We start from the raw sequence: 13819 nt of genomic DNA, 5'->3' as shown, positions 1-13819 counted from the left end.
CTTGATTCACAAAAGAATCTTCCTCAGAATAAAGCCCCGTGGAAAAAGGTTGTGTGCCCTACAAGATTAGGCACCTGGAGGATTGGAAGAACAATCACCTTGAACCACACATTATTTGGATCATTTGGCAAAAGGAAAAGCAACTTCCTCTAACGGGTGAGATTTGAAAAGTTTTCATCAGAGAAGGAGAAATAGATAGCTCAAGAATGGGAACTTACATCATGCGAGAGATAAGAGAGAGGATAATCTGTGTTTTGAGATCAGTGGCTCTGCAGATAGATTTTGGTTCCAAGCCTGAGCATTCCTACATAGAAGAGTAAAACTTCATTCTGAAATAAAGCCCTGGAGCCAAATAGAACATTCCTGCAGGGTGACAAATAGAAGTTTAATCTTCCCATACATTTCTGATTTCTTTTATAAACAAAAATTTCAACTCAATCTTTCATTAATTTGTTCTGAAAACAAATCATTTATGATCAATTGTGGAATATTTATTGTCAATCTTGTTGAGTTACTGTAGCACATTTGTCTATGTTTTCTGTGTCCAGAATCTGTTTTTGGCTGTATGCCCCGCTTTTTATTTCTTATAGTGCATGCATGAACAATATGGAAGTCTGACTTTAATTAGGCATTCACTTGTAAGCCACATCTTGAGCATTTCATTGAGAACTGATTTCATTGTGAATAATTCTTACTGAAAGAAGAGTGTTGCTTAGCTCTAACTTGAATCTCCTTGATCTAAAATTAAAACCATGCTTGTCTATTTTATTATGAGGAGAAACATTCATGCTTCCTACTTATAATTTCAACTTGGCTCATAGAAGAAATGGCAACTACCTACACCCCATCAAAGAGTTTTGGGGAGGGGTATCGAAGAGCTTGACACCCATTTGACTGCCTTTCACACATGATGAAGTGTTTCTACATCTGTTTTGCCCAATCTGTTTTGCCCAAATTCTTCATTTCCTGGTAGACTAGAAGAAACCATGTTCTTTGCTGCTTCCTGTGCCCTGAGTGTGACAATGTGCAGTAAAACCTACTTGGTACTCCTCCCCCAAAGGTACTCTAGGGACTGGAAATATTAAAAAAAAAATTGGTGGGCCAGGAGCCCTACTTTGGCCCCTAGTTGGAATTACGTATCCCTAACATTTTTCCTGCACTGGAGATTTAAAAAAGCGGGAGAGAAGATTTGTTGATCTGGCCATTTTACGAAATGTGCCTGTTGATCCCCATAAGATAGGTCTGCATTGAGTGCATCCATCAGAGGTTGAAGAAGGTAGATGTTGCAGCCTCCAACATCTAACGTCTATATATTCTTGGAGAGATTATTGTTCTTATAATTATTCTACATGCAAAGTAAGGCTCAGTTAGCCCTCAATGAAATCTTGAGTGTGCACCCACAGTGTTAGGCACTTTGTGAGATCCTAAAGAGAACAAGCCCGGCTGGGTGTGGTGTCTCACGCCTGTAATCCCAGCACTTTGGGAGGCTGAGGTGGGAGGATCACTTGAGGTCAGGAGTTTGAGACCAGCCTAGCCAACATAGTGAAACCCTGTCTCTACCAAAAATCCAAAAAATTAGCCAGCCGTGGTGGTGGGCACCTGTAATACCAACTACTCGGGAAGCTGAGGCAGGAAAATTGCTTGAACCTGGGAGGTGGAGGTTGCAGCGAGCCAAGATTGTGCCACTGCACTCCAGCCTGGGCAAAAAGGCAAGAAGGGCAAAACTCCATCTCAAAAACAACAACAACAACAACAACAACAACAACAACAACAACAACAAAAAAAAAAAACCCTGCTCTCTAGCCCCAAGATTTATCTCCGTTGATTCAAGCAACTTTACTGTTATCCTTAGGCATTAGTTTATAAGATATTTATAATTTGATAGCTTCCCTTGTGGATATTTCTAGTTTCTAAAACATAATTCTGAGTGTGCACAGAGAATTCTGCTAGGGTCTCATCAAAATGAAATATGACTTCCTGATCTTGCAGAGTCAAAATTTTCCAGTTGTGTTAAACTTTAAAAATAGCTTCTTTCTCTAAACAACAGGCCCCTCTTTGGCTGTTAGTATAGCATCTGTGAGTAGATCATGCTCTCTGCCATTCTCACACTTCTAGAGCCATCCAGCTGGGAACTGCTCTCCCTGACTCAAACACAGATGGGTCGTGCATCTTACCAGTTGAGCCACCTATTTTGCTATTTAGTTAAAGAACAGCACACAGGTCCAGGGCAGAGCTATTGAAGAATTTAGATTAAATGTTACTGGCTGGTTCACACTGTAGTGCTGTATAGAATTTTGGGTATTACCATGTCTCCAGTGTTTTTTTTTTTTTCAATTTTTGGTAAAATGGCTTGAAGTTATATTGATAGCACATTATGATACTACTCTGTCCCAGCTCCCTAAAGCATTTTTCTGTTAATTTGGTTTTCTACTTCTTCTATTAGTTCATCAGTGGGTAGTATTCTCTTGGGCTGAATATAATAAAGTGTTCAGGGTGAATGTAGAAAAATTATTGTTCTGTCTCAAAAGTAATTGACACCCCTTGGAAAATCTATCAAGGAACTCATAAATAAGATTCATGTTTTAAAATTTGAAACAGAACATATACCATTCACATAGTATTTAAATTAATAAAAGAATACAGGCCGGGCAAGGTGGCTCACACCTGTAATCCCAGCACTTCGGGAGGCTGAGGTAGGCAGATTGCTTGAGCCCAGCAGTTAAGACCAACCTGGGCAACATGGAAAGATCCCATCTCTACAAAAAATACAAAAATTAGTCAGACGTGGTGGCACACACCTGCAGTTCCAGCTACTCAGGAGGCTGAAGTGGGAGGATCACCTGAGCCTGGGGAGGTTAAGTCTGCAGTAAGCTGTAATTGCACCACTGCACTCCAGCCTGGGTGACAGAGTGAGACTCTGTCTAAAAAAAAGGAAAGAGAGAGAGAGAGAAAGAGAGGGATAGTATATTTGATTTCATAAAAACAACCAATAGTCTGGGTTTGGCAGCTCATGCCTGTAATCTCAGTGCTTTGGGAGGCCAAGGCAGGAGGCTCACTTGAAGCCAAGAGTTCGAGGTTACAGGAGCTGGGATCATGCCACTGCATGCAAGCCTGAGTGACAGAGCGAGACCCTATATCTAATTTTTTTTAAAAAAACAAATAATCAAAATGTAGGCATTCATTCTATATTACGGACTATTTAAAAGACCCGGAGAGAAGAAGATAGAAAAGGACAAATTATGGGGAAGACCAGGTGGTGAAAGAGATACAGAGAAACCCACACAAAGAAAGGAAAAAGAGAGAAAGATAAGCTCAGATAAGCCAGGAACGTGAAGCATAACAGCCCCAAACTATGGGGTTTTAATTTGTTGCTACCAAACAATGAAACATTTGCACAACTAGAGTAGAAGTGAAGAAATTATCCTTGGGGACTTCATGCCAAAAATAGTCGAGAAAGAACCTGAGGGCCAATGTTCTCCCACTCCTGATTTAAAGAAAGAAATATTAGAAAACGGAACAACTGAGTGGGCAGTATTTAGGGATGGGGATCATTTTAGAGAGGAGTATCAAATAGGAGTTTGAAAGGGAAAGAGTTAAGTCACAAGAAACAAGGGTGTTGCTTTAAGCTGGTTTCTATACACCCTATAATCAGCCTTTCCTATGAATCTGAAGATACACAATCTAAAATGTGGCAGAAAACCCTTCAGTGAAAACACAACGGTGATTCTGGCTGATCCAGAGTCCTCCCCCACCCCACCAGTGAGCCTCCCCATGTCACCCTGGTTCCCTGATAGAGTGACTTCTGGAGCCCCGGGCTCTCCTTTTTGTAGACATCAATGTGGCTATGGTAAGATGAGATACAGAAGGTGCTGGAGCCAATTCACACTGACTTGTGAGAACCATGTATTAGTCCATTTTCACACTGCTGATAAAGACATACCCGAGACTGGGCAATTTACAAAAGAGAGGTTTAATTGGACTTACAGTTCCACATGGCTTGGGAAGCCTCATAATCATGGCAGAAGGCAAGAAGGAGCAAGACTCATCTTACATGGATGGCAGCAAGCAAAGACAGAATGAGGAAAACACAAAAGCAGAAACCCCTGATAAAACCATCAGATCTCATAGACTTATTCACTATCATGTGGACAGTATGGGGGAAACCACCACCATGATTGAATTATCTCCCACCAGGTCCCTCCCACAATATATAGGAATTATGGAGCTACAATTCAAGATGAGATTTGCGTGGGGACACAGCCAAACCATATCAAACCCATTATTAAATGTAGCAGAATTTGGAGAACTAGCTATTAAGCCACCATTATTAAAAATTAAATTGAGCCAGGCACAGTGGCTCATGCCTGTAATCTCAGCACTTTGGGAGGCCAAGGTGAGTGGCTTGCTTTAAGCTCAGTAGTTCAAGAGCAGCCTGGCCAACATGGCCAAATCTGTCTCTACCAGAAAACACAAAAATTAGCTGGGCATGGTGGCACACACCTGTGGTCCTAGCTACTCAGGAGACAGAGGCTGGACAATTTCTTGAACCTAAGAGGTGAAGGTTGCAGTGAGCCAAGATTGTGTCACTGCACTCCAGCCTTGGCAACAAAGTGAGATACTGTCTCAAAAAAAAAAAAAAAAAAAAAAAAACTAAATTGCATAAATGTACAATTAAATAAATCATACTAATAGCAAAGGTAATAAATATTCAAAATTCATCATTTCCTGGTTATTTTCCTACCTTTGACTACTACCTATGCTGTCATAGTTATTTACATTTATTCTGCCTGTTCAGTGGAAATACTATACAATGATGACTTCCCATCTCCATATGAAGTGACATGATACTGGTAGCTTGAAATTAACCACAGTGGGAGTATTTACACCACAGAAATCAGCAAATGCTACACATCAGTGGTTCTCCACCCCCCGCCCTTTTTTCATTTTAGAGACTGAGTCTTGCTCTGTCCCCCAGGGTGGAGTGCAGTGGTGCAATCATAGTTCACTGCAGCCTCAAACTTCTGGGCTCAAGCAATCCTCCTGCCTCAGCCTCCCAAGTAGCTGAGGCTACAGGTGCTTGCCACCATGGCCAGCTAATTTTTTGTAAAGATGAAGTCTCTCTGTGTAGGGCTTTTTAATTTCTCAAAGAACTAAAGGTTAAACATTTACCAACACACCACCAAATGGAAGGGAGAGGAAACTGCCGTTGTTTTTACTGCAAATGTAAAAGTTGCTGTTTTCTATGAAGACAGAAAATAAAGAACAAAGAGGGAAAGATGGGAGTTACCAATGTCCCAGTTGTGCATTAATTATTTTTCCACCGTCCATTGCATCATGTTTGCTACCATCCCTATTGGCCAAAACAAGTCACATGGCCAGCCCAGAGTGAACACAGGCAGTCATGAACACCTTGGGACCATTCTCGAAATCAACACATTGCCCAAAAAACCAGAAGTACTAACATCTTGTTGTTTCTTCTATAGCATTTCTCCAATATCCTCTCATCTGTGGAATAGAACAGCTGTGAACTTTGAAAAAGAAGAATAAAAATCAATGTGGTGTGCATATGTGCATGTGTGCACATGTGTGTGTGTGTTAGGGAGAGATGATTTCTAATAAGAAAACTACAGAGAATGCTAATTTAAAATGGGCACGAATGAATAGGCACATCTTGCCAGCTACGTATATCATAGATTCCTCCTGGGCACATACTGTCTTATCCTTCCATTTTTCTCCTTTCTTAATTACTCAGCACTTAATTATGTCTCTGTAGAGTTACAGTTGACCAATAGATAGTTAGATAGGTAGGATGGATGGATAGATACATAGATAGATAGATAGATAGATAGATAGATAGATAGATAGATAGATAGACAGACAGACAGATAGACAGATAAATAGGTAGATATTGTCCTTACGTATAAAATATTTTCACTCAGTTTATTCAGATATAGTCTAAGATCTCAGGAAGTATTTGCCTGTTTTTTTTTTTTTTTAAGACAGTTTCACTCTGTCATGCAGGCTGGAGTGCAGTGGTGCAATCATGACTCACTGCAGCCTTGAACTCCTGAGCTCAAGTCATCTTCCCACCTCAGCCTCCCAAGTAGCTGGGACCACAGGTGTGCACCACCATGCCCAGCAAATTTTTGCATTTTTTATAGAGATGGGGTTTCACCACATTGCCAGGGCTGGTCTATAACTTCTGAATTCAAGAGATCCACGTGCATCAGCCTACCAAAGTGCTGGGATTACAGAAATGAGCCATCACTCCCAGCCTCTCTTTCTTAAAGACTAAAAACTTAAAAACTGTAGACCCAGTAAGTCACGTATATATGCACCTCATGAGGGTTGGGCCCAGGAGAAAGTAACTACCTGCCCATGTGATGTATTTTGAAGGGTATTAGGAAACCCCCCCCTTTTTTTTTTTGAGATGGAGTCTCGCTCTGTCGCCCAAGCTGGAATGCAGTGGCGCAATCTCGGCTCACTGCAACCTCCGCCTCCCAGGTTCAAGTGATTCTCTTGCCTAAGACTTCCAAGTAGCTGGGACTACAGGCATGCGCCACCATGCCCGGCTAATTTTTTTTATTTTTAGTAGAGATGGGGTTTCACCATGCTGGCCAGGCTGGTCTCGAACTCCTGACCTTGTGATCCACCCACCTCAGCCTCCCAAAGTGCTGGGATTACAGGCATGAGCCACCGCACCCGGCCTGGAAAACCCCTTACTGCCCAAATACTCGTTCATTTCCCCAAAGCACAAGATGCATGCTTAAGAAAACTTCAAGTGAAACTTTCATCAAAGAGTTTTACACCCATATATATATATACGCACACATACATATGTATATAATGCTGCTATATATGTGTGCATATATATATATATATGTATGTATACATACACACATACATACACATATCTTGGCTGAATTCAGGCCCAATAAAATATGCACGAACTATGCACCTGGGTTGGGGCAAAAAAGGTGAGTAAGAGAAGCACAGAGAAAAAACATTGAAAAGGGATGTAAAAAGAGTTTTTTAATATAACCTTTCCTTATTGTAAAATTTAGCTGAAGTTAATTTACAAGTTAACTGATAGTCTGTTAACTGGTAGTGATTTTCCTGGGGTGCACATTGATGCCTGTGATATCCCCCATGTACCATGTGGGTGATGTCATTAATCATGGCCACCAAAAAGCACACTTGGTTCTCAAGAGGCTGTTATTTTGTCCAGTTGTGTTTTAGGGCATTGCAAGAAGATCTGGTGTTCATCCCACTGTGGGTGAAAGTGCTGAATTAGCAGCTGCTAGTTCAGGATTATTATTTATTTCTAGCATTGCCTTTTTGCCACCACTACAATGCCCCTTTCAAAATAAAAATAACAATTGGGAACTTTAGTAAGTTTTCTCCTTTTAAAAATCTTTACTTTGGGAGGCCGAGGCAGGAGGATCACTTGAGCTCAGCAGTTTCAGATCAGCCTGGGCAAAACAGTGAGACCCCATCTCTACAAAATAAAAATCAGCGGTGCGTGGTGACAGGCACCTATAGTCCCAGCTACTTGAGGGACTGAAATGGGAGGATCGCTTGTGCCCAGGAGTTTGAAGCTGCAGTGAGCCATGTTCACGTCACTGCACACCATCCTGGGCGACAGAGAAAGACTCTGTCTCAAAAAATGAATAAAATGAAATCTTTAGATTATCAAATTACCTTCTAGCTTCTCAAAAGGTGAAGTTAATGACCCTATCCTAACTTTAGTCCATTTCCCTGGTATCTATCACTTAAAAGAAGTACCTCTTTCTGTAAACTAACATCACTTCTTGCCTTACCATAGAAGAGAATGTAAACTCAGGTTTCTAGTGAAAAGACCTTTATTTTTGCAGACTGAAGCTAGAAAGTCCTTCCTTTAATATCTGTAAATACAGTCATCTGTATCTTTCCATTTTCTAATAAGAAAGAAGAAACAATTTTCTGGGTCTTTTTTTTCTTACATTTATTCTGAGTAAAAACTTATTTTATCTTTGAACTACTCATGAAGAAAAAGGCTTCTTAAGTCAAAAATCAGCAAAAATCCGAGGACGATTATGTGGCAGTATCTAAGATAAGAGTTTTCAGCAAGTTTATGAAAATCCACTTACTTACAATTAATGTAAAAATATAAATACATATTTTTACATTATGTAAATGTAAAATGGGAACGTAAAATGATACAGCATCTTTGGAAAACAATTTGGCAGTTTCTTCAAAAGATAAACAGATACTTACTATATGACCCAGGAATTGCACTCCTAGATATCAGTCCAAAAGGAATGTAAACATATGTCTGTCCAAAGACTTGCACACATAGCATTATTATCATAATAAAAAATTACAACCAATCCAAAAGTCCATCAGCTGGTATATTAAGCCATTCTTGCATTGCTATAAAGAAATACTTGAGACTGGTAATTTATAAAGAAAAGAGGTTTAATTGGCTCATGGTTCTGCAGGCTGTACAAGCATGAAACCAACATCGCTTAGCTTCTGGGGAGGCCTCAGGGAGCTTTTACTCATGGTGGAAGATGAAGCGGGAGCGGGCACTTCACTTGCTGAAAGCAAAAGCAAGAGAAAGAGAGTGAGGGAGGAGGCGTCACACACTTTTAAAGGACCAGATCTCACAAGAACTCACTGCCATGAGAACAGAACCAACAGAACAGAACAACAGAACCAACAGAACAGAACAACAGAACCAACAGAACAGAACAACAGAACCAACAGAACAACAGAACCAACAGAACAGAACAACAGAACCAACAGAACAGAACAACAGAACCAACAGAACAGAACAACAGAGCCAACAGAACAGAAAAACAGAACCATAAGAGGATGATGCTAAACCATTCATGAGTGATCCACTTCCACGGTCCAATCACCTCCCACCAGGCCCCACCTCCAACATTGGAGATTACAGTTCAGTCTGAGATTTGGGCAGGGACAAATATCCACACCATGTCAGCTGCTGAATGGATGAACAAATGGTGGTATATCCATACAATGAGCATTATTCAGAAATGGTGGTATATCCATACAATGAGCATTATTCAGCAATAAAATGGGAAGAAATACTGATACATCCAACAACATGAATGAACCTCAAAAGCATTATGCCAAGCGAAAGGGCCAGATACATAAGATCACATGTTGTATAATTCCACTTATATGAAATGTCTAGAAAGGGAAAAACTGTAGAGACAGAATGCAGATTGGTAGCTGCCTAGGGTTAGAGCTGGGAGTAAAAACCATCAGCAAATGGGCATGAGGGAAACTTATGGATGGCCCCAGTGGTCTAAAACTAAATTGTGGTGATGGCTGCAAAGTTTATAAATTTACTAAAGCTTTCCAGCAGCATAATGAAAGTGGGTGAATTCTATGTTATGTAAATTATGCCTCAATAAAGTTGTTTTTCAAAAGGGCATACATAGTATTCTACCATTAGTGTAAGTAGAAGGAAAAATAAGAAAACTTATCAATATCTGTTTGCCTTTACAAAAAGAAGCACAAAAGGAAAGATAAACCAGAAAACCACAAAGTTCGCAATGTATAAAGGGAATGTGGCACTAGGAACTAGGGAGGAAGTGGCACTTTTACAAGTAGAATTTTCTGTACAGTTTTTCTTTTGGAAACATGGCAACCTTCTACATAGTCAAATTAATTAGGTTAATAAAGAATAGGTTGAAGAAAATAAAATGAAGAGCAAACTGAAATCAACCCAATTAGATGACTAGTATAACCACTCAGATGGAAAGTAGAAAAAGAACTAATTCTAGCAGTGTATAAATACAATATTGGACTACACAATATTTGACTAATTTTAACAGTGTATAAATACAATATTTGACCACCCTCCATTCATGATGGGATAATTGGGCAAAGAGGACATCAGATTTCCTGAACTCTTCTCAGAGGTCTGTTTTGCGTAGTGGAAAGAATGAATTCTGAAACTATTTTAGCTGTGTTATACAATTGAGCAAATATATAAATATATTGTTTTGGGGACCTAGAGTTTTCACTTAAAAAAAAAACCCTGTGAGGATAGATAGAAATTAAAATTATTGCTGCGAACTCGTGAATTCTAAAATATGTATATGTTCACATGTATATGTAGTTATGTATATACATATATGTCTGTAGGTATATAAGTTTGTAGGTATAAAGTATAAACATCCTTTGACTTTTTAGATCACTCATCTGAAAGGTGCAAGAAGCAAAGTTTCCCCAGTAGCAATGGGCATGCCTTACATCCAGAGCTTGCTCTCTAATACCTTTTTCCATTAAAAGGAACCAAGACACATCATAGAAATGGTTAAATTCAGGGCTGGGACAGGTAGCTACAAGAAAAGCTTGGATGATCTCTTTATGCCAGATATTAAGAAAGTGCTCAAAATGATGGAGGAATATCACATATCACAAGAACACAGGAGCCAGCTTGGAGGGGCTTCACTGGTTAAAACCAGGGCAATTTGAACACCAAAATCTTGAAGTACAGTAGTGAATTATAAGCCTGAAAAAGTAGTTTTTCATGAGTTCGTACCTATGATAAATACATCAGGAACTGGAGATTAGGGAGAGTTCCTGCTTAAAGTAGCATACTAAGTGTCAAATGGTAAATGAGGAGGGAGTGCTACCATTGGAAAATAACTGTTTCCCAATCATCATAGTAAAGACCCGTTCTGCAGGAATCAGCAAAGAGTGAACCCTAATGTAAACCATGGACTTTGGGTAACAATGATGCGTCCTTGTAGGTTCATCAGTTGTGACAAGTGTACCACTCTGGTGCAAGATGTTGATAATGGGAGGCTGTGCCTGTGTGGAGTAGGACGTACATAGAAAAGCTCTACATTCTGCTCAGTTTTGCTGTGAACTTGGAACTGATGTTAAAAAAAACCTATATATTTTAAATGGCCCTGCATATATTGAGATGTCAGCTGTCAGCTGTCTTTCTCATTATCTTTGGGTTTCAGACTATGATGTAGCTCAATATTATTTCCTATGTATACTTATTTTTCTCCACATACATCAAACTTTTTGAAACTGTGGCTTGAAATCTTTTATCTATTAAGAACGTGTTTGTGCATTTCCTTTTCTAAGGTTAATTATTCCCTCAGTTCTAGCTTTTTTCCTTTTTTATTAATTAATAAACTTTATTTTTAGTTTTGGGTCCACAGCAAAATTTGAGCAGAGAATACAGAGAGTTCCCATATCCAGCCCACTAATTGTGTCCCAAGTGTCATTTAAACTCTGTTTAACTTTTCTGCTGTTCATCTGTTGCTTTTATTGGGACATTTTCTTTTAGCCTGCCTTCCATTTTACTAATCACACTTTCCTGGGCTCCTCTTGTTAATTTCTTATATTCTTTGTGTCAGTTCTAAATATAAAAGAAGAATGGCTTTTATAAGAAAAAGATAGAAGAGCAGCTTTACAACTTCTGAGTAGAAAAACTATTGTTTTAATGCAATAAAATTCTAAACACAAAGGAAAAAGATAAATTTGATTATAATAAAGAATATGAAATGCTACTGCTCATCAAAGTACATCATTAAAGAAGGGATTGAGCAACCCACAAACTAAGAACTGTTTGCATTATGTATGCCCCGTAAAGCATAGAAAGCCAGACTATAAAACAAATTCCTACCACTTACAAAGAAAAACTCTGAAAACCCATTAGAAAAATGGGTAAAAAACTTGAATAGACACTACACAAAAACGAATGTCCAAATGATCAATAGAAATATAAAAAGATGTTTCACTTCTTTATCTTCAGGAAAATGCTAATTTAAATCATGATGAGATACCATTCTACACACACCAGTTCAGCTAAAATGAAAACGAGCAATATCAAGTCCTGGCAAGTCCATGGGACAATCAGGTCATTCATGTACACGTGGTGGAGTTTAAATTAAACCACACTGGGAAACTGTTTGGCAGCATCTACTGAAGCTGTATAGGTAGCTACCCTGTTCCCCTTCACACAAACATCTACAGCAGATAGGTTTTCAAATGTTCTTAGTCCCAGGAGTCATAGGAGCTCTGCACAGGAAACTATCCAAATGTCCATCAACAAGAAAATGGATAAACACCGTGGTATCTTACCCAGTGGAACACTAGACAGCAATAGAAATACACAAACCAGAACCCACACAACAATGAGGAAACTCACAGGCCTAGTGCCAAGCTACACCCCAGGGAGTCCCTATTCATGGTTCTGTTTACATAAAATATAAAATGAATTTTATAATTCATTTTATAAAATTGTCAAAATGAATGAATCTGTGGTGCTATTAAACAGTGGGTGCTCTCTTGAGAACTGGATGGCAGCAAAACATACTTCTGAGATGCGGCTGATATTCTGCGTATTGATTTCAGTGCTAGGCACGTGGGTGTGTTCAGTTTGTGAAAGTTCTTGGAGATGAGCATGTATAATTTTTTGCATTTTCTGTATGCATGTGTAACTTTAGTAACAACTTGGAGAAAAAGAATGAAGTAAAAATATACAATCTGACAGTCAAAATTCAGCAAAAATTATCAGTAAGCATACAAGATGATAAGAAAAATATGCTGTGATATTTTTGTTAAAAATTCATATTTCATTAGCCGGGTGTCGTGGCGGGTGCCTGTAATCCCAGCTACTTGGGAGGCTGAGGCAGGAGAATTGCTTGAACCCGGGTGGTGGAGGCTGCAGTGAGCTGAGATTGCGCCACTGCACTCCAGCCTGGGCAACAGAGTGAGACTCCATTAAAAAAAAAAAATCTATATTTCAGTGTGTATTTTGTATGTGTATAGAAAACCTCAAATGGCTGCATACAAAAAATAATTTAAAATTAGAAGGAAATAATGAAGAGGTTTTTAAAAGACAAATTTAAAAATATGATTTTTGCATTTTATTTTGCTTACTTGTAAGCATTTTACGGACTGTATATTCATATACATGAAAATGAGTGAACAAAATTTGGCAAAAAAAAATCTATGCACTGTGCTAACAAAAGCATATCTCAAGTGAGTAAAACCAGATACTTCATGAAATTGTTAAGCTAATTTCCAAAATTGTCACTCCTCAGGTTGCTATTAATATATTCTGAATGATATTTAAATATTATTTGATTTTTATATTTAAATATAACTTAAGTAATATTTTAAAAATAAAACATGAAGATTTATTAAAAAAAATTAACACCGCCAATGAGAGGCAAATGGGTATCATGTGCCTGCAATTGTGAAGGACAGAGACTCACTTATGTAGTATTCTGGCCAAGAATGCATAACCTAAATGCAACCATGAAGAAACTTCAGGCAAGCAAAAAATGGATGTTTTAGTTAAAAGCTGTGGGAGGGCCAGATTGCATTTTTCAAACATGTCAATGTCATTTTGAAAAGAAAAAGTTCCAGATTAAAGGAGGTTAAGGAGAGACATGACACTTAAATTCAATGCCTGACCAGAGGCTATATCCTGTACATGAGAGAAGAAAATGCTAAAGCATATCATTAGGTCAATCAGTAAAACTGGAATACCAATGGTAGATTAGATAAAAGTATTGTATCAATATTAAGTTTACTAATCAGTTAACATAGAAAAAAATGAATAAATTCATAGACATATAGAACCTACAAGACTAAATTATGAAGAAACAGAAAATGTGAACAGATCAATAACATGTAAGGAGACTGAATCGGTAGGTAAGTTTCCCATCAAAGAAAAGCCCAGGACCTAATGACTTATGACTTCACTGCTGAATTCTACCAAACATGTAAAGAACTCATAGCATTCCTTAAACTCTTCCAAAAAAATTAAAGA

This window comes from Gorilla gorilla, chromosome 8 (genome assembly GCF_029281585.2).
Source record: "Gorilla gorilla gorilla isolate KB3781 chromosome 8, NHGRI_mGorGor1-v2.1_pri, whole genome shotgun sequence".
Classification (NCBI taxonomy): Eukaryota; Metazoa; Chordata; class Mammalia; order Primates; family Hominidae; genus Gorilla; species Gorilla gorilla.
This window is presented reverse-complemented; position numbering follows the sequence as displayed.